Genomic DNA, 24,818 nt, shown 5'->3' with positions numbered 1-24,818 from the left:
GTATTTTACAGCAGTGCTAATACGTCGCTGTTAAATAAACATTACACTGTTAGACTCACATATAATGTTTACAGCAAACGAGCGCAGCAAACTATGCCACTAAAGATAACAGCAAAAGCTACAGCTTACATCTACAGCTCTGTGTTTAGACTATGATTTTTGCTTTTACCTTTTTTCCTTGTAACATTTTCTCATTCGGCAACACGAGTGCTACTACATGTGTAACTGCGCAGCTACTGTTGATGCTCCAGCCTCTGTTACTGCTATTTCAACGCTGTTAACGCCACCAGTGATTTGTATTTTGTACCGCTATGGATGCTAACGCGGCGCTGCTGCGTTGTCTTGTCTGCTGCTTTCACAACATTTTTTTTTTATATTTACATATAATTTCTGCGCCACTGCCTGCTGTTGCTTGAGCGCCAAACTTCTATTTCAGCGCAAACATCACCGCCAGCGCCAACGTTCTTTAACGTCTGCTGCCAGCATGCGTGTATGTGTGTAATAAAAATGAAAGCAGCGCTTGTTGTATGCCATACATGTTGTCGGCCAGTGCGATTGCCGGACGCTTGTCAGTCGTGCGCTGTCAATAAAACGTTGCAAACGTGTCTAAAAGCGTGTGCGGAAAATAAAAGTTTTCGGGCGCCTATTGTTTACGAAAATGTTGTGCACATTTGTCCACATTTGTGTAATAAAAATGTAATAAATTTATGAAAAATATTTTATTGCTTACACGCGAATTACTTTGGTTAGCATATGGATATAAACAAATGCTAACATAAATGTGTAAAAATAATATTCTGAAAAAATGTGTTACTTTAAAGTACGCGCAGGCATTCAACTTGTATGTAGCATGTGGCATGTGGCACGTTGTGTTCATTTGGCAATCTCAGTTGCCTTTGATGTGCTGCTTTAATACGTTTCACTGCTGATATGACATGACAGCAGCATTGGCAAGGTATTTTTTTGCGTTGCACACGTTACAAATATCGTATGACACTAACGGTAATACATATATAATAAGTTGATATTTTCGGTGGAGCAAAAAAATATTATGAAACATGTATATTTAATGAGCTGAATTGATGTGTATATTAAAGGCAAGTTGATATCAAACTGAGTTTTTTAGGCAAAAAATATACAGGATAAAATTATAATTAGTGAACTAGTAGATTACAGCTGACAGTATTATTAATTAATGATATTTCAGACCATAAGTATGAATTTCAGTGCGCAACTGTGAATGATTGAAAAAACAATAATAATATTTTATATAAAAAGTCATGAATTTTTACTTGCTGTGTATGTTATAATAGTATTTATTATAGAATTACAAATAAATTTTTACTTTTGATATATTTGTATAACTGTCAATTTAAAACCGTTTACATATGTGCATATTGGGGTGAAAGTTATATTCCATGTGGGTGTCAGACCCCCTTTGAAGTTTCAGCTTTTAGTCGTAAAAAAAATTGTCCAACAGAAATAATTTCATAAAATCATAATTAAACCTGCCTAAATCATATGACTATATACTCGTATATATATGTGTATATGAAATGAAATTTGTTGGTCAAACAAGAAAACATAAAATCTTAAAGCAAATATACACTTATACAAAATTTTACGTTTCACCAAAAATGTTGCTAATTTTTTCCATAAAATCACTCAGTTATAAGTTATATGCAGTAAAGTTATTGTCAGTTTAATAGTCCAAATATCATTAAAGTTATAAAAATGTAAAATCATATCAAACAAGTGCCTTATAAAATCTGTGTTGCTCATACGTCATGGTCTACTAATAGAGTACAGTACATTTCTTCATTTTCTTGATATATAATACTATTGTAAAATTTAATTAAAACAAGCAACAGCTCAGTTGCACTGAAGCTTGGATACCCTGCACAAATGCAAAATATGAATAGTCGGTATGTCTTGCATGTATATTGTAGAAATATCAAATGAAAAAGCTTTCCATACAAGCAATTTATTTCATCTATATGCTATGTTGCTCAAACGATATGGTGTGCTATGAGAATACAGTTCTTCATTTTTTCAGCTTTTTTCTTAATTTTTGCCAACCAAACCAAAAATTATTTTTTGCGTCTCAAACCAGCTGCAGTTCTAACACAGAAACCACGTTAGGTTTCTCGTCGAGCCAATTTAATCAAACCGCATAAGCACATTTTATTTGATACATTACATTTAAAGCATTTGTCTGAACAAAATTACCAAAACACATGTTTAAGCTTTGCAGGTAAGGCTTCACTATGCTGGTTACTTATACGCCACGGCAGCATCACAGTTGTCTGCTTTTAATCATTTGAATGGAATCAAATTTTTTATAATAAACAATTTTTATATTAATTTCATGGCATATGGGACTACAGTTATTGCTTCTTTTGAAAACTAAAGCAATTAAAGCAATCAAAGCTTCAAATATGTAAAAATAACTAAGCCAAGCACCTACAACTGCGCTTTAATTATTGAGATTTTGATGAAATTTTTAAATGTTTTTTTTCATAAGCTGTTTGTTTGCAATTTCTACAACTAACTGCGTAGGTTTTCACTCTAAAGCAGCATGCCACTTCTCCATAATTTCGAGCTCAAAAAATGCATTGCTTTAAATGTTACTCATACGTCATGGGGAACTTTTTCCGAAACATTGGTTTATTTAAGTTTGTTTAAATTTTATTGAATATTGAATTTTTTTAAATTAAATTAATAATACTAAATATTTTACAACAAAATATAATAAAAATCAGTAAATTAGAAAGGAAAACTTAAATAGTTTTTATGGTATAAATAGAAAAGGAAACATTTGGTACTGCCATAAGAAAATTATATTTTTTCTATAGAGCAGAATTCTCAAAACGTGTAGAAATTTTATTTTTTAATATAGTTCTATTATTTTTGGGTATGTCTAGGCATTTTCTTTTGCTCAATTTTAGTGCTCCGATAATTAATTTTTTGCTTTAAACAATAATTTATTATAGGAAAGGTTACCTCTTAAATTTTTAAAATGTATTAGCATCAGAAGTAAACAATGATAAAAAATATACATCTAAAATAAGCAACACCTTAAGTTTCAATTAAATTCAGCTTAGCTCCCAGTCACAATTCTGTCAAACTCAACTATATCAAAAAAATTCCAAAACAGCATGTTTTAGCAAAAAAATTTAGTGTGTGCCCCGTACAAAATAAATGCCATATGTAGCATTATAATTGCAGATATTGACTTAAAGCATGCAATTTCTTGTTAACATATCCAATTTTTTTCATAAAAAATAACTCATACGCCACGGCATACAAATCCATAGTTAATCTATGTATATAAATTGAAGCATTTTTCTTACCTAAACATAAAGATACTGAATTTGAGGAATTATGTAGATATAAAAGTTGTATCATTTTTATGAGATATGCAAATATTAGTGTGAGCAAATTATTTTAAGTATAACAAGGTAAACGCTTTTGGGGTAAAATTAATTTACATGAAATGTGTGACATGTAAAAAACTAATACCATGTACAAAAATGATAAGCATTCAACACTATAGAAACTAAAACTAAAGCAGAGAGCTAACTTTATGTTATAAAATAATAAAAATTTTGCAACATTTTTGCTTGATGAATAAATGTAATAGCAAAAAAAGTAACGACAAATATACGTTAATGCGAAGTTAATGCCAAAAGATAGAAATGAAAAAATATATTATAATGCGCAGTTATTAAAAACCTTGCAGCGAAATACTAAAAAGTCACTAACATAACACGATAATTGTAGTGCTTACGTTGGCAGCATAAAACTGATTGTGTAAAACATCAAAGCAAATTTGCTTAGTCAACAAAATAAATATAAAAAAGAGAACTCAAAATACAACCTGAATCGTGTAAATCAATAATAAACAAGCAAAAAATAGCAAACGCCAAAAACCTAGCAAACGCCAAAAACATCGCAAACGGCATAAAAAAGGTAGCAACGAAGTCGACCGCAAAAAGCAGAAATCAATAGGCAAAAGTTGCTCATACGCCAACGCCCACAGTACAGAACAAGCAGCGCTAGGCAACTGCGTACAGCCAGTAGCTGTTCAACACCGTATGCCAGCAACCAACTTGTGCCGCTTCAGCGCCACTATAACAACAAACCACAAATAGACTTCAAACGGTAAGTTTCTACCTAACAAAATCAAACGTTAGCTCTTGCTGTCTGGCTCTTCCAGTCATTTCTGGTTATCGTTATGTCAGCTTTATAACAAGAAATTAATTTCACCCACCTGCTTTTGGTTATAGCATGCTGCTTATTAAATGCTACGCCTTTACCTGGTTGCTCCTGCACTGAGCAGCTTTAATAGCTAACAATGTTATCTTCGTCTTCGCTGCAGTGTGTCTTCCAGTGTGCGTTTGTCTTACGTGTGTAGGGGCAGTGTGTTGCGCATGTTCAGCTTGTGTTTCGGGTGTTTTTCTTTCATTTTTGCATATCATAATAGCTGCTGTCAACGCGGCTGTCATAACGATTTAGCTGATGTGACAGCTTACAAATTTACAGGTCACTACTGTATTTTAATACAGGCAGAGGAGAAAATTATGTTGCCGAAATGGCATAAAGGCGGCTGTGACGTTAGCAGTTTTGATAAAGAACCACACATATAATTTTGGCTTACCTGCACTCTATTCAAAGGTGAAATTATTTATATGTATTCACATATGCGTACCTTCTACTTATTAATCTTTATATCTATTAGGCAATATTGATGTTGTTGCTGTAATAATGTTATTGCTATTGGTATATACATATATGGTTGATTGTGTGCTGGTGTTACAGCTTATATCAGTATTTTCGGCACTGCAGTTCGATTGCTAAGTATGAGTCAGTATACCTTCAACAGTCTATTCCTAGTAACAAGAGGTTAGTTCCACTTTGCATTTATTATGGAGTTCAGCCAAAATATATGTAAAATTATAATCAATGAAACAATTCATGCATGAATAATCTACTTATAATTTAAGAGCGGTCTGTATGTCAACCATATACTGTTCTTGAAGATTGCAGCAGTGTCTTAAATTATAACGCATGCCTTCTTGTGGATGTATTAAATGAAAAATCAATGCAAACAGCAAAAGTGTTTTTGGCCGTTCCATTAAATATGTAAGTAGATGAGTAGCTTCTTTGTAAGAATAGTGTGAATACTAAACTTCAGACCGACGTTTTAAAAACAGAGGAACAAGTTCGCATATATATAGATAGATGCACATGACTATATCGATCCAGCTTGTTACGCTGATCATTTATTTGTTTTGAGGGACTCAAGAGTTTCCTGTTGGATGTTAAGGGGTTACATGGGTTTCCTCGGGTAAAAAGCAGCCTTTCTTCACCATTTTCTTTCTCATATAAAAATTGAAATCTTTCGTTAGAATTTTTATTGTATCTATTACTAATTAACAGAGAAATTCTGAAATTTTTGAAAAGAAATATTTTAAACTTGGCTATTGCGATTGCCATTTCCAGTGAGCCCTTGGAAAAAAGATGCGCCCGCTTTGGCAGGATAACCTTTTACAGGATCATCTAACCTGAAAAAATACATGTTACGTGTATATACATATTTAACACTAGAAAGACGGGAGCTTAGTTATACCTTTATTGCCTGAAAGCAGTCAAAAATCTCGTTCATTGTACATATTAGGTATTGGGAGAGTGAAAAAACTAATGTTAAAGACTTTGTCTTGGTTGAGATGTCGTTATTAAAGGATATTCATCAACAACCACTTTGTACGATTATTTCGAATTTTTTTCAACAGCATTTGTTTTTGTCTGCAGCGAGACAATTCAAAAATCCTATGGCCGAAGTTAATTGTAAGGTTACGTAAAATGTATTTTCAATATCGATTTACTTCCTTCTTGAAAGATCCACAAAATTTATTTTCCGCAGAGAACGCTAATCTTATTTCATTTAAATCATTTCAAAAATAGTCCGTCAGATTGTGCACACCAATCATTCAATGAATGTAAATTGTTTTGGGTAAAATCTCTTGAAATGTTTCTTCAAGAAGCGCAACAGTTGTGCTAGTACATAGCCAGAGTTAAAGTACTTCCATTACCTCATTCTAATATCAACTTTCTAGATTATCATTGTCTAGAACATTATTTCCCCTGCCATGCATTGTTAAGGTAATAGTCAAATCAAACACATGGTATTGGTTAGTAAAGAAGGCTACTTGCCAAAATAGATTTGCAAATATAATTATACTGATTTGGCTCGCCTACTTCAAATACATACGGTACTTACTTATATCTAAAAATACATACATAATTAAATTATATTGACCGCCTATGGGTATGCCCAAAGCAGACATATATTGAATATTAATGAGATTTTTGCTCATTGAAGGAAGCAGCCCACAGTGTACCTGTACCAAAAGTAGACTCAAGCACATGCACACACACACACACTTACGTGAACCCACTTGCTTCATTCGATACGTAAACGTGGGTTGTAAGCAGTACTAAGGTAAAATTTTACTGGCAATATGTTTTGCCCACAAGTTGGTATTGATCTTTAGTCCGAAGTTGATGCAATTAGGATAAATATTGATTGCTGGCTTGCGGCCGAATTTTTGTCGGCAAAATATTAACTGTTTATTAAATATATTTTGTTGTATCGACTTTCACTTGAATTGTATTGGGCGCATTGCTCTTTGAGATAACGTGCTTATATGTTGTGTACATTTTCGGTGTTTTGTATACATATACTCGTGCATTGGGATGTAAATATTATAGATTTATGATTAAAGAACACCCTATGACAGCTATTTAATATAGTCATCCGATCTGAATAATTGCTTCGGAAATGGCACCACTGCCTCAGGCAATGTTCTATATTATACTGGAAGATACCTACTCAATTTTTTTTTCATAGAACAACGTTATTGTGACCTATTACTTTTTATGGCAGTTATTGTAAATGCTATGGTTATCCGATCGAAATGATGTCTTCCGAGATTATACTTTTATTTGTGTTATAATGTATGTACAGTTTGAAGATATCTCGTCAAATATAAAAGTTTTCTATTGAAGGACTCGATTTCGATCGTTTAGCTTGCAGCTGCCCTGCAGCAGAAAAAGACGTGAGCAAAATTTTGCAAAGATATCTCACAGATTGAAGGACTTATTTACGTATATATAGCCGGAAAGACGGACGAGTATGGCTAAATTGACTAACTCGTCCCCCAATCATTTATTTATATATTTTAAAAGGTATCTGAAATTTTTTTTATGTTCAAAGATTAAATATTAAAATAATACAAATAAACAGAAGTTTTTTGATTTAAGATTTACCATACATTATATTGGCCAAATTTAGCACATGACCGTTAAAGACCTCTATGCTCTATGATAGTCTCAAGAAATATTATAATAATATTAGGTTGTCAAAAAAGTCTTGCCGATACAGTTTCCATTTCCACCACACAACGACGGTTTCAACGTTTTCGTTCTGGTGTAGAGGTGGTCGAAGATGCGCCACGCTCCGGAAGGCCTGTCGTCGAAAATTGCGATAAAATCGCTGAATTGGTCTTGGAGTCACTAAGAAGCTCGATGTATGGGTGCCACCCGAATTGATTCAATAAAAATACCGCAAGACTTCTTTGCCAACCCAATATATGTCACTTATTTTCTATTGCAGCCTCAGAATATAGAAATTGAGAGAATTCAATGCATAGTTTTAAACCATATTTCATGACAACCTTAATATGTACGCTGTATATCTCCCGCATATCGCTGTATCGAAATGCGTATGCAAATGTTGTTATGTATTTTTCGTTGTAATTGTTTTCATTATTTCTAGCTTGTTCATGCTCTTCTGTTTTCGCTGATAAGACTTATTTATGAGCTATTTTCTGTTTGACTTTCGACTAATCGTTTTTGTCTATTGACAGTTGTTGGTACAATGGATAAAAAAAATTGCGAGCAAATTGCCGCTAATCGCCCACTTGAATGAGATATCGGGAAAACATGAACATTTTGGTAAATATTGCCAAAGTGTTGATTATTATACTTGGAAATTGGAAAAAAATAGATTTTGTGGGTTCGAAATTGAAGTCAAATTCGGTTTGCTAGAGCTAACCAGCGAGAAAAGTTCGACGAGTATGTGATATATTTTCCAGTTAAATATTTGAAGTATTGTTAGCTAAAGTGAATAGATATTATTATTAGAGCGGAAAATATGAATTATTGTAAAGAGTTTTGAGAATTGCTTTTAGTTATTTCGGTTATAAATCTTGGACCGCTTTGGTTATATAGCTTTGGATATGGTGCTGATGAATCATGGTCAGCATTGGTTGAATAGGAAGTGTTCTTAAGGTATTGCTTTCGCACTGAACTAATTTATCCAATAGATTACTATACTAGATATTTTTTTTCGTCGGTATCAATTTCCTTTCACAAAGCTGATTTCATTTTATTTACAGTATAAGTTATTAAGAGCAATGTAATAAACCTATAGAATAGGGTCTTTAACATTTTAAAGTAAAATTAAAAAAGAGAAGTAAGCTTAAACTCATTATAAACAAAAGATAAGGCAATAAACACGAAAGTAAAATTAATTTATCGGCGACGTGTAGTCAGAAATAGGAAAAAGAAAGAGAAGGGCAGCTGTTGAAAGCAAAAGAACAATTATTATAGGCGGAAACTCATTAGAAATGCACGATAAGATAACGAAATGAAAGTAAAAAAGTGTATCAGCGAACTGAAGTCGAAAGTAGGAAGAAGAAGTAGGAGAGGTGTTGTTGAATTTTTAAAGGCTAAAAATGGCTTATCTCACTCACCAAAACTGCGAGTTCTTTAGGGAAAAGTTAGAAACATTCAGGGAAATAAAAATATCTACAGCTTTTGTGTTAATACCTTGTACACATAACATCAAAATTGATGTGAAAAATTCAAATATCCAAATTTTTAGATTTTTTCTATATTTTTAATAGTGAATAGAAAAGTTTTTCACATAACTTGGTGAAGACTTACCTTCTTGTACAAAAAACATTTTATTTTTGTATTATATTTCTAATATTAAGGAAAAAACCTTATTTTGACTTAAAATCGAAAAAAAAACATAATTTTTAAACAATAATTCTTTCGTCATCATGTCATTAGTGTGTTCTTTGAAATTAATTAATTTTGTTAATTTTTGAAAAAAAAAATCCGTCGATCAGGCCCAGGATTATCTATTTATAAAACCAATCTTTTTTGTCCGATTGATTTTAGATGAATCTCCAAGGACTTATGGTTGTCACCGCAAGTACCTTTTTTTGAAACTGGGTCAACACAAACAACTATAACTTTGGAAATAAATTTTTTTTTTTGAAATTTTCGTGACTTTAAGTCAACACATTCTATAATAATGCCATATTGCTACTTTTGTAAAATAACACGATTTAATATCAAAAAAATACTGAAAATTCTTTTTTTTCATGCCACTGACTACCCCTAACCTCTTAAGACACACCGAAAAATACGCAAGTGTAAATTATTTGGCGCCCTCAATATATATTAATTAAATCCAGTGCTTTAAATGTAAGCGACAACTCCAACAAACTAGTACGCATACTCAAGTATATTCATCTGCGAGTTTAATATTTGTATGTATGTATATATATATCTGGCGCATATTGACATTTAATTTAGTAGTTGCTATCATTTCATTATACGAGTGTAGCGCAGCCACGATGCAACTTTGTATTCCCCAACAGCACTCACGAGTAGATAACAATATGATTAGATAATTATTTATTAAATACATGTTAAACGTGAAGCTCTTATGTCGTTTCACATGCATACTGTTTCTGCGCAAATATTTAACATGCATTTATTAACTCTCATATAACAAATATGCATACATTAGGGTGTTCGTTATTTCACATGTTGTTTTTTTTTTTCTTTTTTTGCAAATGCCATTTGAAGTTTAAGTTTTTGCGCTAAAAACTGAGATCTGCGCTTTTTTTCAATATAAGCTGTGTCTAAATCATATTTCCTTTCTTATATTATGTATAACATAGCATTTTTTGATACTTCGCATTAAGCTGTTAAATCTATAAGTGTGAAAAAGTAATATTCAATATATTAATTAATCTTAATAATTTTCCGTAACATGCATTAAAGAATTATATGCAGTTAAACTTATACATTAAATGAGCTTAGCAGTCATTTAAGTGACTTTTGCATTGCATGTTACTCATACGACATGGTGTACTATGTGAAAGGTATCTGTGATGTATGTATAACTTTAACTGCTTATAACTTTTAAAGGTACGACTTTATGAGAAAGAAATTTGTACCATTGTAACATTTTTTCCAAATTATTTTCTTTAGAGATAAATGATTAATTGCGATAGATCATAAGATTCCATATAAAATTTATGAGAAATTTACAAAGCATTAGTGCGTTTGCAAAAAATAAACTATTTGGGAAATAACGGACACCCTAATGTACATATATGGTATATTAATATACTATATTTATTCATATACAAATAAATATGTATTAGTGCTTTGGCCGCTTGCTGATGCAATTTTCTAATTCTCTCAATAATAGCAATACTTTTGACCTCATTTGCGCCCAGACTCGTAGTTAATTATTTCGCTGTCGATCGCATTGTCCTTAGCACAATTGTGGCGCGTTGATAAGCTTCATTTGTTTACTTTATGATAATTGAAATAATGGCAAATCTCTTGTTAGGTTTTCAATTAAAGTTATTGTTTTATATTATTTATTTATGGTAATTGGCTGTTTACAGTGAAGGGATTTTCAAATGTTTCTAATGTAGCGTAAAATTGTTCAAGTACTTAACTGGAGGCATTGTATAAATTAAAATAAATATTTATATGCAATAATAGGTATATATAAATAATTGATTTTGTATAATAAAGCACAAAGAAATTTATTATAAAGTTGCGTATAGATTTCAGCCAAAGAATTTACCATTTTCGTTTATCTGAAATTTGATACATCCATACGAGTATATGAAAAGACTTATTTTAGCAGAGTTGAAAATTCGTGAACGACATACTATCAGTGTTGAGTGAAAATATTTTTCAATCTAAAGCAATGAATGGAATTACGCAAGTATAATTTCAAGATTTTTTAATTATTCAATAAGAAATGCCCAAAAAATAAGGTGACATTTGAATTTAAACTGCGCGCGTCGAAGGATTTGGAGAATTATTTTTTTTTTAGGTTGGTAGTACTGTCAGTCACATTTATGTCAAATTTCATGTCAAAATATTCATTAGTGTTTGAGATACGTGTCGTTTTGTGAGCTGCTAAAAGTGAGTTTTTCGTTTTTTGCGATATCGAAATTTGTTGAGCAAAGAATTTGCATTAAATTTTGTTTACGGAATCAATTTTCTGCTGCGGATACGTTGAGGATGGTGCAGAAAGCCTTTGGTGATGAGGCTATGTCTAAAAAAAATGTTTACAAGTGGTATAGTGAGTTCCAAGCCGGCCGTGAACGTGTCGAAGACGAAGAGCGTCCAGGGCGACCATCAACCTCAACCGACGAAGCTCACGTTCAACAAATCAAAGATTTGGTGTTGAAAAACCGTCGATTAACAATTAGAGACCTTGCTGATGAAGTTGGCATATCAAAAGGCTCAGCCAATACCATTTTGAAGGATGTTTTGGGCCTCAAGCGCGTCAAATCTTGACTGGTACCGAAAACATTGAATTTTTTGGAAAAAAGGCGTCGCGTTGAAGTGTGTGAAACGATGCTTTCCGACTACCAGGGTGTCATGAAATGCATTATAACTGGCGATGAGACTTGGATCTATGCTTACGACCCCGAAACAACCGATCAATCGAGCGAATATCGTGCCAAAAGAGAGCCGAGACCAAAAAAATCGCGCCAAAGTCGCTCAAAAATCAAGGTCATGTTGACTGTTTTCTTCGATTATCGTGGTGTTGTGCATTATGAATTCCTTCCAACCGATCAAACAGTCAACAAGGAATATTATTTGAACGTTATGCGTCGTTTGCGTAACGCTATCCGCCTAAAAAGGCCGGAATTGTGGAAAGACAATTCTTGGTTTTTACACCACGATAATGCACCATCCCATACTGCCCTCGTAATTCGTGATCATTTCGCCAAAAACTCAACCCATATCGTTCACCAAGCTCAAAAGACCGCTCCGGGGACACCGTTTTTATACGATAGAGGAGATTCAAGCCACAGCGAAGACGGAACTGAAGGCCATCCCGGAAAGTGACTACAACCAGTGTTTCGAAGATTGGAAAATCCGTTGGCATAAGTGCATTGCATCGGGAGGGGATTACTTTGAAGGGGATGAAATTGATTTAGAAGAATAAATAAAGAATTTTCAAAATAAATACAATGCCATCTTATTTTTTGGGCACAGTAGTATATCTTAAGATGATCCGATATCAATGGTTCCGAAAAATGAGCAGCTGCTTGATGGGAAAATACGGGATATACCGGGGCAAAAACTGATATATCAAAAATTCAAGATCTCTCTTAAAGTAGACGTTTCGCTGCCAAAGGGAACTGGAACTTTTTGATATAGATCAAATATTTAATAATGTATTTATATTAACTATGGACTTGTTTTACATATAATAATCGATAAAATGAAGTTATTAAATATTTTTCGCACATATTTGCCTAAAGCATTAAAGCCAAATAAAAGCTAGCACTGCCAACTTAAACAACTACGCAGATTGAAATCGTTTCCCACTCCAAATAAACGATAAAGGCAAAATACAGACAAAACAATAACAAAGGAAGAGAAAGCCAAAACAGAAATGAGGCAAATTAAATAAATATTTTATCAATTTGGCAAGTGACACCAAGCAACGCACTTAAGTAGCAAATATTACAACAAAAACAACCAGAGCGCCTATCAAAGAGCACACACATACAATCGCATTGACATGGAAAGAAAAAAAAAAAGAAAACGGTATATGAAAGCACACCTGTTATTGACTAACACATACACAGCAACCGTATCATAGCGCACCAATACACACGCAACATAGCAGCGAAGTTATTGTAATTTGCCAACACTCGGAAAGGTGCATGCCCAGCAGTCATAAACTAACGCTTAACTTTTGTTTATTTGCAGATACAACAAAATTGAAATCGAGTTAATGTGCTAGCAATTTTCGACAAATACCAAAGCAAAACTTGTTGAACACGCAAACACACACATGTTTACAGTTATCTACTTCTTTAATAATGCTAGTGTATATAGGCTAGCTGGCGCAAACGTGCTATTTACTTTCGGGTACTTATTCGGTGGTTTGTAGCTGTAACGTGTATAAAGGCCTGCCATGAATATCGCTTCGCCTAACTCTATGTAAGAGTGTGTGTGTCTGGGGATCATAAATAAAAGTGTTTTTATTATGAAAAAAGACAAAAACAAATAAATAATAGCAAAACACGCAGGCGAAATCGTGGCCATAAATTGAGTTATAAGGAAAGAGTTTTGGGGAGCTTTCCAGGAAATAATGTTTATGCGTTCTACAAAAGGCGCCAATAACTTTCCGCATGACAGTGGACATTAAATATCTTTAAAGAGATAAGAGCATGCAATTCCAGATAAAGTTAATGCGCTTGGTGTTGCTACATATGTATGTATATTTGTATAAATTATAATAGTTGCTATGAGTAGTTATAAAAATTATAAAAAATAATAAAGTTAATGGTCTTGGAACTACCGTGTGTACCATTATATTCACAATAGAACTCCCTGATGAAGACAAATAAATATACGAGTATACTGTTTCGGATTGTTTCCAAATTTATTTTTGAGAGGCTCTGTATGCTCAGGGTACAATAGACCTAAGGTCGCGGTGCATTCCTCATTTATTAATCTTAATGCACATGACTTCGATACTGCAATCTATCAATTAAAATTCTTTCTCCCACACTCACTTTTTTCGTCCCACTCTTACAGTATTACTATGCCAGTTTTTAGTCCTCTCTATTATCCTTCCTGTTTTTGGATTCAGAGGCAATTTATGATTGAGTTTGTATGAAATTACCTTTACGATGCCACTCAAGCCAACTTCTTACTAAATCTCCGTACACTCCACTGTAAAATTTGGTAAGGAGGATTAACATTTTCTTGTGAACGTTAAGTTTAACGTGCCTATAAAAGCCGAAGACGTACTGTGCAAAAGTGCTCTTGTTAATTTCGATTTTGATCTGAACAAACACTTTAATGAGATTGAGATTGATTGAAATACCTATGCGGTATTCGAAAGCCGCCAGCGTGGTCTTTGGGTTGAACATTTTTAAACCTGATTACTATACAATTAATTTCTTATCCTGCAAAGCTTTCATATCATCATATGGCGTGTAGCAGTGGATTAGTTGAAGAATTTAGACCGATTATATAGGGCGTGGTCAAAGATTCTTGGTAATCAAATTTGAACATTTTTGCAAATACTTATGCTTTAGAGCTTTCACGCTTAAGCTTTTTAAATATCGATTAAGTATCAACTTTGTTGGAAATATTTCGAAGTTTTCATACAGCTTTCAAATATCAACATTTTGACAAATACTTATCCTTCGCAGCTTTCACAGAGCTTTCATATTATAGTCTTTCACACATTAGCTTTAACGTTATTTCGTAGAGCTTTTGAGTGTAGCAGTGCATTAGTTAAAAAACTTCGTTTAAGCTTTTTGAATATAGATTAAGTGTCAACTTTCTTGGAAATATTTATTCTTCGAAGCTTTCAAATATCAACATTTTTGCAAATACTTATCCTTCGAAGCTTCCACAGATTTTTCATATTATAGTCTTTCGCACATTACCTTTAACGTCATTTCGTAGAGCTTTTGCGCTTAGCAGTGCATTAGTTAAAAAACTTCGTTCAAGATTTTTGAATATGGATTAAGAGTCGACTTTGTTGCAAATATTAATCCTTCGAATATCTCATATGGCGTTCAAATTTCAACATTTTAGCAAGTGCTTATCTTTCGAAGCTTTCACATATTTTTCATATTTTAGTTTTTTGTACATATAATACATTATATAATACATTATTGGACCCTTTTATTATTTAAAGTCATTTTGTATAGCTTTTCATGTGTAGCAGTGGATTAGTTAGACAACTTCGTCTAAGCTTCTTGCTTGTCGACTCAGTGTCAATTCGTATATTTCAAAGCTTTCATACGCATTTACAAGAATATTATTTAGTACACGAAATAAATGCTTGCGTCATGTACTCGGTGTTACCCAGCTCAGTTATTTTTTTGTAATTGTTTCAATAGATGCTTTAATCTCAATAATATGACTTCCATCAATACACTTAACAGACAGTATTTAAGAACATATTTAAATACTTCTTTCTACACTTTCTGATAACTAGAATCAATCGGCGCACAATTTCGGTGATGTATGGTCTAAATAGTCTAAATAGTTACATCGTTATTTGCTTGGAGTATAAACTAATAATTTCCATCTTTGGAGAAGACGCATAAGTAATTATATATTTATGTGTATTTTTGTGTAAGAATGCACTAAATGATATTCTTGAAATGCATAAAATATAAAATTCATTATTGCTTTCTAAGCAAGGAAAAAAATATTGCAATAATAAATTTCGCAAATAACTTTATTGTTTACCTTTCGAGAAACACATCAATATTTCTTTCACGCTTTAAAACGATTTACAGTATTCTGACTTGTATACAATTTCCGAAAAGCGGTGGAATACCTGAATTCACTCACGCACACAAACATATGTATGTACATAATTTAAAATACTTCATTCAAAAGTTGACTGCTTTCTGTCTTTCAATTTAATAAAAGCTCTGGTGGTCAATGTCAAACTAGAAGGTAAAATTGAATGCTTTTTTGCATATTTTATTGTACTTATATATTATCATCTTCAATTACTTGAGCAAGAATATTGTTTCTAAACTTGCCAAAACTATGGCTACAAAAAATTTGGAAAATATATGAACTGAGTGACATAAGTAATCAAAGCCAGTTTTCGTCAGAAACCGTGTAAGAGAGTATATCAAGGATGCATATAAGAAAATTTAGAGCATCTAACAAAGCTTAGGCTAGTAGTTAATTCGATGTAATGATACATTTTACATAAGCATGCTTTTTCAAGAACTTCATCAGTTAAATAATTATTTCTGAACTCACTTTATTTGATGAACTTTTAATAAAACCTTACAGAAGTCATTATAAAACCTACTCAAGTATAAGTTTGTATTTACTATTGTAGACTTGAGCGACACAACTACTTTAACATAGTTCTTTACACATTTTTCAACATGTTCTTCACATTTTTTTATATAATTGATTGACAGCTTATACTCGTACACTGGCCGCTTCGTACCACAAAACACGAATCGCATAAAATGGCAATTGAAGCACAGATGTATCCCTCTAAAACATAGCCTTTACCTCACTGCTGTCTCCATAATCATAGTCTAACTGAAATCTTACCGAGCTTTCAAATAAACCCTTAGGTTTAGTTAAGTAAGTAAAAATTAATTTGAAAAGCTTTGAGTTTTTCCATTTTTCGGCATCCCGATTCATTAAAGATAAGGTTGGTAACAGCTTGAAATTCATCTCTTTATAATGACGCATAGAACCAGTGAAGACCAAATACGTGAATCATGACTACTCTAGCCCCAAAGCTCAAAAGCACCAGTCATTTCGGATTAATTTGAAAGGTTGGAAAGTAACTCCGTGTGCTGTTCATGATTAACCATGCGATCAGGTAGATATACATATGTAAATCAAGTATAATTCCGAAAGCGTTATATGTGGTTCCAACCATAAACAAACTACATACATAAGCAATCGCGGCTAGCTTAAAGTGGCTATAAAAATGGGTGACGTAAACTCGAAACGCTAAATCCAACACACAATTTCGTAAGTCACTTTGTTGTCGAAATATATAGCAGGATTCACTAAAATAAGAGTCGATCTCGAAGGAGTGGTTCTTCATAGAACGATACGTCTAGAGTGTTTATTGAAGTGCTGAGTGAACTGGAAAAACATCTTTATTTGAAGGAATATCTTCACGAAATTTAACAAAGTCTGGCATCTAGGCCTATTTTTAAATTAAAGGAAAAACTGATGATGCCTTATTATTTGCTGCTAAAGTCTTCCTTGCACAATCAGACGATTTACATTAGATGCCGTGATGCTGAGTCAGATTTGAGAGCTGTTCATGTTGGCGTACTTCTAGGTAGTCTACTCGCCTCTGTTCTCTACATTCCTTGTACAGCAGACCTTCAAATGCTCAACTCTGAATCCGCAATGACAGCAACCAATGCTGATGATACTGCACCGCTAGCAACAAGTGGCAACTTGCACTGGCTAGCACTGCTGCTTCGAGAAAACTGCAGTTCCAATTGAATGCTCTAGAACCGTAACTCACCAAAGGGAACATTAGCATCAACAGCGAGAAGTACGTACTAGTAGTACCCTCAAGCACAATAATTGCCTGCAAGTGACTTTATATGGTTAGGTGTTACCACATGACACATGCACATGAGCAAAAAAAAAACAAAAATGGGGGTTCATTTGATAAGAGACTCACTTGGTAAGATCGCGTAAAAATAAAAAGAACTCAGCTAAGATTTAAGTTGGCGCAGTTACACTGACACCTTGACTCCTTAACTTGACATGAAGGTTAGTTATATGGAAGAGCGAAGCTAGAAAAAACTGTAAAACGTTTCTCATTAGACACACATTGCTGGCCGGTTAAGTGTGCGGAATATACGTAAATCTGCTATAGAAATGTAGTCATGAAGGGTATTATAGCTTCTGTGCAACCTAAGTTAAAGTTTTTCTTCTTTTAATCTGTAAATACGTAAGATTGGATTTAGTTTTCTACCATGCGGTATTCCAACATAAAAAAAGTGCGAGCACTTGGCCAACTATGTGGTGAACAATTTTCTATTATAGCGAAGATAATCAAATATCACGAACCTTATAAACTTATATTAAATTTACGCGCTATAATTCCTTAAAGCGCTTTCATCCACTTAAAAATAGTTAATTTTAATATTAATATATAAATGTGTATTCCCCAACGTTGCTCACATTCTTTGTATTGCCAAATCTAACCACTTCAAAAATCAAAATTAAACCGCAATAACTGGTTTCTACCTTTAAATTTAACTTTTGTCTGCAGTTCTTCCGCCATGAACCACAGTATCCATCAGCCTAGACTTAATTGAAAAACATCAAACGCGCCTATTTGCTCACCGCAGCCACTGCTGCCTCTTCAGCCGCAATAGTAATGTTTTAATTAAAATTTCATTGGTTAAATAAACAAACACAGCAAAAAAGAGTGCGGCAACCGAGTAAAAAGTGAAAGCAGAGGCATGCACTGGCCTACGCTGTGGCTGAAGCCGAGGTTGCGCAAGAGGCGCTTGGCACTCGAAACAGGAATTGTTTGTTGCACACGGAAAATGTGGGCATAACAAAGGCATTTGTTACGCTGCGAGTTGTGGCAAATAAACAGAAGGGCTGCAAGTAAACAAAAGCGCCAAAAAAAAAGTGGTGAGAGAGCGGCACACTTCGCCACCGAAAAGGCAGCGGCCCTGTTATTTAGCTTAATTTAGTTGTTTGAAATTTTCATTGATGTGCGATTTGGCAGTCGCGATGCGAAAAGGCGACAGTTACCGCCACGTCTGACGGCATTTCAGCAACCACAGCTATAACGAGTAGCTCTAACGAGCTATGAACTATTTCGCTTTAGTTTTACTTTCGCGCTCACAGCGACCGCACTCGCTTGCCACAAAAAAATGAAATGAATTTAAATGGTGAATAAATTTTGCAAACACTAGTTCAAAAATCATTTAGGGAATGTTTTTATTACCCTATTTCTCTCGGTAAATTTGTTCTGTTTTATTTTTTTTTGTGCGCTGCCTTGATTCAACAATACAAATAGTGCAGCGTTGCATAAAGAAAAATTGCCTCTATTAGCATTCGCGGCAACGTTTGCCGACGGTGAGGGCAAAAGCAACTTTCCTCAGTGCGCATTCCCTGCATTTATTGTTTTTGCATTCCCAATGCATGCATTTCAAAGTTTCTATTTACCTTGGATATTTTTTTACTGGCGCATTTCATTAACTTTATGCTGAAAATATTTGGCAATTCCACATTTACCGCATTTTTCGGTTTTTAATTGTTTCTTATTGTAGTAATGTGGAAGGGACCAAGTTCACTCCTTCGTTTAAGTAGACTTCAAGTAGCAATACAAATATCTGGCTGTCAGTTTTGCAGCTTTCATTAGAACTTTCATCTATGCAAAGCTCGGATAAAGCTCTATAAGCTTGTTCCTAAGCAATATTGGGGTTATTAAATTTTCTAGCGCGAGGTTATGATGGAATATTAAACTTATAACCTAACTTCAAGATGAGTTGACTAGGTTCGAAAGACATTTGCTATTATTACCAGCAACTTTCAGGCAAAAATTTCCTGAGTCACAAAATACCAAAGAAGCTGTTTCGTTAATATTGAAGAATATCCGCAATTCTTCGCAGTAAAAAATTGCATACAAAATTTTAATTTAAAAAACCGGCAAAGGTAGGCGCCTTCCCACTCTCAATACTCGCGCACTCTTTCACTTTTCACTTCAAATTATGGGCATTGCATAAGAAACGTCTCACTGGCAACATTGAATGTACGCACATACACATATTCAATATTGCCAGCGCAATCGTTGCACTCCCACATACACACACACACACACACAATTGAATGAGCAAAAACTAGCAATATCTACGCACTTGATGCGGCCTTGAGTGCTCGCCATACGCAAGTACCATCTAGCGGCGGCGTACAAAGCGAAAAATTGTGTTAATATCAGCGTTCGGCATTCCAGTTGAGCAAAAGCGCAAAGTAGCAATTTGCGCGTCATAAAAGTACAGTCAAACTGAAACGCCTTAGTTGGTGAATATGGTGTATAAGAGCTTGAAGTGCGGAAGCATACATAAACTAGTATTGCCAGACAATATGAGACTCTGCGACTACGAAACTATTAGCTAAATATATGAGCTGCCACGAAAATACGTGCACAGATGATTGTGATGCAGACGCTGCAGATTCGTGTAATTTAAAAATACCTCCGCCTATAAAAAAGTACCTTTTGTGGGTAGCAGATAATATGTAGAGATTTTTTTAGAAAGTTTTTGGCTTCTTGATTACACATTTTACATAGAGTTTTGCCGGTAGCTCTAAAGAAATTAATACTAACACTTCTGAAGCGTGAATGTGAATGTTTGTCTTTTGTAGAAACAGTACATGTGCTAACAAACAATTTTTGCATTAAATGAAACCTTATGAGCTTTTTTAGTTAATGGAACCGCATGAACTTTTTATACGACGGATCTTAGTTTAGACGAAACCTTCAACTCACTTTCTGTTCAGTGCTGGATAATTCAATGCAAAAGCTTTTTAAACAAAATTTAGGCTTGTTATTCGACATGGTTGTTAACGACTCTCAAACATCGGTGTATTATCTACATAGTTTATACAGTACGATTGACCTTTTGCTTCATGCAAGTCTTATTCTCTCCGATTTTAGTTCAGCGACTTATATCCAAAGGTTTGAAAATAACAAAAGATAATATGGTGGTTTCATATGCAATTCGAAGTGAAATTTACTTAATTTTGCCATCGTTTTAGGTAGCTTTTAACGCGTTACTTTCTCCTATGGTTTGTCTCATTACTCAAATTTACATGAACGTCCAATACTTTTCCCATGGCACTTAACGCCAACTTGCACATAGTGCCGTAGATATCGTCGGAAGGTGTATGACTGGGAAAGTTGCTATCACACCCAGAGAATAAAGGTTCCTAAATGAACATGTGTTTGAACACTCGGATATCCTCACACACTTTGACTTCATACCGGAGCCCTTGGATAATGAAGTCGCCATATCCTACTCTGCCGTTTACTTCTCTGCACATATCCCGTGAGGGAGTTGTGGATGGGAAGAACCCGTTGGAGGAGAGTGCAGTGAGCTTCTTAATGGATGGAGAGGGTTGGTGGTCAACTACAGCTTCAGACTTTCTGGAAAGTCAAGCTAGAACCGCTATCGGTACATTGGGAGAGGGTCGGTGCTTCCGTATTCTCTTGTGTTCTACTACTAGATAGCTTAGCGGAAGCTTGGCCAGTGCTAGGCCATCATCGATACATGCGCAGCCGCAAATTCTTTTGGCTCAAAATCGATAGCAAGAGATCTAGTAATCTCTTTGTCCTCAGTAAGGCTAGCCTCTCTCTAGTTGTGAGACTTTTTATAGGCCATTGCCTTATTGGCGTCCATGCCGCCGTAATATTGAAAATCTTACCGGGCGCCATATGCAGAAGCTGTATGGAAGAAGATTAGAAGGAAAAAACTCAACACTTCTTTGTTGACTGTTCCACGTTTGGTAGGTCACCACTTAAACACTTGAGAGTGTATACCTTCAGAATTGCCACCGAACTGGCGGGAATGGAAATTAAATGCCTATGTAAATTTGTATTGGCTACTAAGCGTTTTGCTAATTTATAAGTTCAAACACAGGAGTCCTTCTTTTTTATAACTTCACAAAGGCCTACACATAGCAGTTCATGGGCGATCTCTCTAAATCATCCATCTAAGCTAACCTAACTCAATACTTTTCCCTGATACTTTTCGAATGCCAGCTTTCTCTAAAAAACTCATTTTAAAGTCGGCCAAAATACTTTTTTGTATAGTTTCGTGTGTTCAAACAGTATGCTTTAGGGCGAAAGGAATAAAATTACTGCTGTTTGGTGGACTTTTTTTTAAGTCATAATAGGTCTTTTCGAAAACCATTGCATGAGAGATGCTGCAGTTAAGCTGTGTAGAAAAGCCTTTATATTTGTGATTTACTTGGAACTTGACGATCTCCTGACAGGTTTTGAACCTTGACATACTAAGTACTTAACAAAACTTTAAAAACAATATCAAATGTATACTATTAAAGATTGTGTTTATATATTCATTCTTGTTTGCGAAAATCTAAAGTTTAATAATACATGGCTTCCTGCCGAAGGTAGTTTCGATCTGACAATTGGTTCACATAATAATATAATTATTTAAAAATGGTATGCATCATGCTTAGCTTAGAACATAGAATCTCTTAAAAGCAGAACAAGATCAGAATTTATCAAATATAATTCAAAAGCACTTTTTTTAATTCTATGTCAATTTGAAGGTCCTCAGTTAAATTTGGTTGTACCACTAATGAAAAACATGAACAAAACAGAATATTTGCTGATTTCTAACAGAAATTGAATTTCTTTATATTATTACAAGAAATAAACAGCGCTTACATAATAGATCAGGCAATTGTGAGAATTTAATTAACTTGCCACATTGTTGCATAAACCCTTGCCACCCGCAGCTGCAATCAACTTGCAATGTCGACAACCTCAGCAAGTGTGCAACGACTTCTTCAACAATAATACATACAAACAGCCAAACATTTGCACGTAACTGTTTAAGAAGCAAAATTGATAAAGATGCTACATAATAGCAAACGTTGCAACGACCAAGGGGAGATGAGCATAGTTTTGCAACAGACAAACAAGCGAAGGGAAGAAAAAAACAAATACGAAATGAAATTAAGTGGCTGAGAGAACATATGCAGCAAATGGTGGCAGAAGAAAGCAACATGACCCTAGCTAGATGGAGGAGTGCAAGATAAATATTGCAACAGCAAACAAATGATGTGCCAAAATGAACGAGTGCGAATAATTGCTCAGTCAAGTGGGTAATTAGAAAGTTTGAATATGGGGAGGGAATGAGAGAGAGTGAGGGAGGAAGAGGAAAATAAAATTGCATTAAAAACCGCAAGTTGCATGAGGGGCTTACAATAAAAGCGTAAGCTTATTAGCAACTAATATGTGTGAGTGTATATTTTTTTGTTTTTGTAGTTTTGGCGATAAATATTAACTGTGTTAGTGGTTTGCGCTAAGCTAATGGCAACAGCGTGCAAAGCTAGCATAAACAAATAAAAAAAAACAAGAAAAAACGTTAACTTCGGTTGCAACGCAGCTGTAATACCCCACACAAATCCAAAAGATTCCAGTGTAGTTTTAGGCTAATGTGCCATAGTAATCCTATCTAAACAATTTTTGCATAGATTGTACCGTTCCTGAGGATATTTCGTTAAATTAAATATTTTCCATACAAGTACTAGATTTTGATCGTTCAGTTCTAAGATCTATGTATTATAGTAATCCGATCGGAACACTTTCTTCGAACATAAGACTACTACTTGGTCAATAGTCAATGCCGAATTTCAGGCGAATATATCGTTAGACATGTCGAGGTTATAATAAAAGCTGAAAGCCAGACTCAAGCAACAACAAGTGTGACAAAAATTAATTTTCGTCCAGCGTTAAGTTTAAATTAATTTAGCAACAAAAAGATTAAATTACAAACAAGCGTAGCGAAACTTTGTAGAGACTGTCAACGCGCCGCAACCTGACAGCTGATGAGCATGAAAAATGGAGCGACAGCAAGCTCGCCAGCGCCAAGCTGTTCAGTGCAGCAAGGCACACACAAAAAAGCAGCAAAAGTAAAGTAAAAAAGTAAAAATGTATGTTTGCCGTAAATCAAAATGCTTTAATAAAATCAATATGCGCTTTAGCTGCGAAAAGTAGCGCGCAAGTCAGCGTTGCCACTTTGCTCCCATAAGCGGCTTAGCAAATTGTTGCTATATTTTTTTTTTACCTAATTTCCTTTTCTCTTACACATTTTTTTCGCATACTTTTGCCACTTTTGTCTACATTTTGCCGCATATTATTTATGCTTTCGCTTTTTCTTATGGTTCACCGTAACAAAGTTTGGCGTCTAGGGTGCAGTTGCCAAATTAGTATGCTTAAATTTGTTGCTGCTATTTAGCAAAGTTTTTACGCACTTTCCGGGTAATTTAAAGGGCATGAAAGCGTGTGTACGCCTAGAGGGACCACTAATAAATGATTTTGTTAATTTATCTCTTTCTTATGGTTAAGCAACTTTGTTCTCAGCTTACTTGCCTAGGGTGCATGTTTAGGGGCAGAGGTTTAAAAAATGAGAAAAAGCTCGTAAAAGTTTTATATACATTAAGTGAAATAATTTATGTAATTAAATTTAATGCGTAGATGAGATTGCATGATCTCGGTTTAAGGAATATGGTTGTAAAAAATTTTTAGGCATAACCCTTTTTCGCTCTTCTTTTCTTACACTCTTACTTTTTCAAGCATAGCTATTTTTCTTTTCTCTTTCTTTTTATTCTATCTGTCTTTTTAATGGAGTTCAATGTATTAGCTTAGTGGTTCTAGCTCTGTAAACATAGACAGTGGTTATACGGTGTAAACTTCTTGTTTCTATAAAAAATATTCTATACCTTGTTGTAAATCTTAAAGCTGAGGCCACTGACTACGAATTTCGGTAGCAAATTTAAATAATTTCTATTCGTTTTTAGATAGTATTTCTATCCATGATTAAATGGCAAATCTTGGGGAAGTGAAATATCGGAAGAACGGGAAAAAATATGGCGTCATTTGCTGCCACTATCGGTCTACTTTTGTAGTGCCTTATTGACAAATCCTATATATCTTCCATATTTCGTTGGTTTTATAACCTAAAAGTACGAGGTGTGTTCAAAAAGTATCGCGAATCGTAACTGACAGTTTTCTTCGATTGCAGGGGCGTGGTGCAGAGGCCCATGAAAGGACGACGTTACGTTTCTCTTGACGAGATAAAGACGGCATCGAAGGAGGAGCTGAAGAAGATAAAAATGATTTTTTGAAGTGCTACGAAGATTGGAAAAACCGT

General features: G+C 34.3%; 1 protein-coding gene across 6 annotated transcripts in view; it reads left to right on the top strand.

The window, feature by feature from the left end:
* Positions 1-549: 549 nt before the first annotated feature.
* LOC105222121 (somatostatin receptor type 5) overlaps positions 550-24,818 on the top strand; it is a 48,165-nt gene continuing 23,896 nt past the window's right edge. Inside the window, exons 1-2 of one of the 6 annotated variants that reach the window (XR_007423083.1) lie at positions 550-1,002; positions 3,784-4,164. The gene's annotated coding sequence lies outside the window, so the exon portion shown is untranslated. Of the gene's footprint in view, positions 1,003-3,706; positions 4,165-24,818 lie in introns of those variants that run through there. The other 5 variants (XM_049459392.1, XM_049459391.1, XM_049459395.1 and 2 more) reach the window with 5 other exon arrangements.

Source organism: Bactrocera dorsalis, chromosome 5 (assembly GCF_023373825.1).
Source record: "Bactrocera dorsalis isolate Fly_Bdor chromosome 5, ASM2337382v1, whole genome shotgun sequence".
Taxonomy (NCBI): Eukaryota; Metazoa; Arthropoda; class Insecta; order Diptera; family Tephritidae; genus Bactrocera; species Bactrocera dorsalis.
Note: the sequence above shows the minus strand (reverse complement) of the source record. Positions and strands in the feature narration are given on the sequence as shown.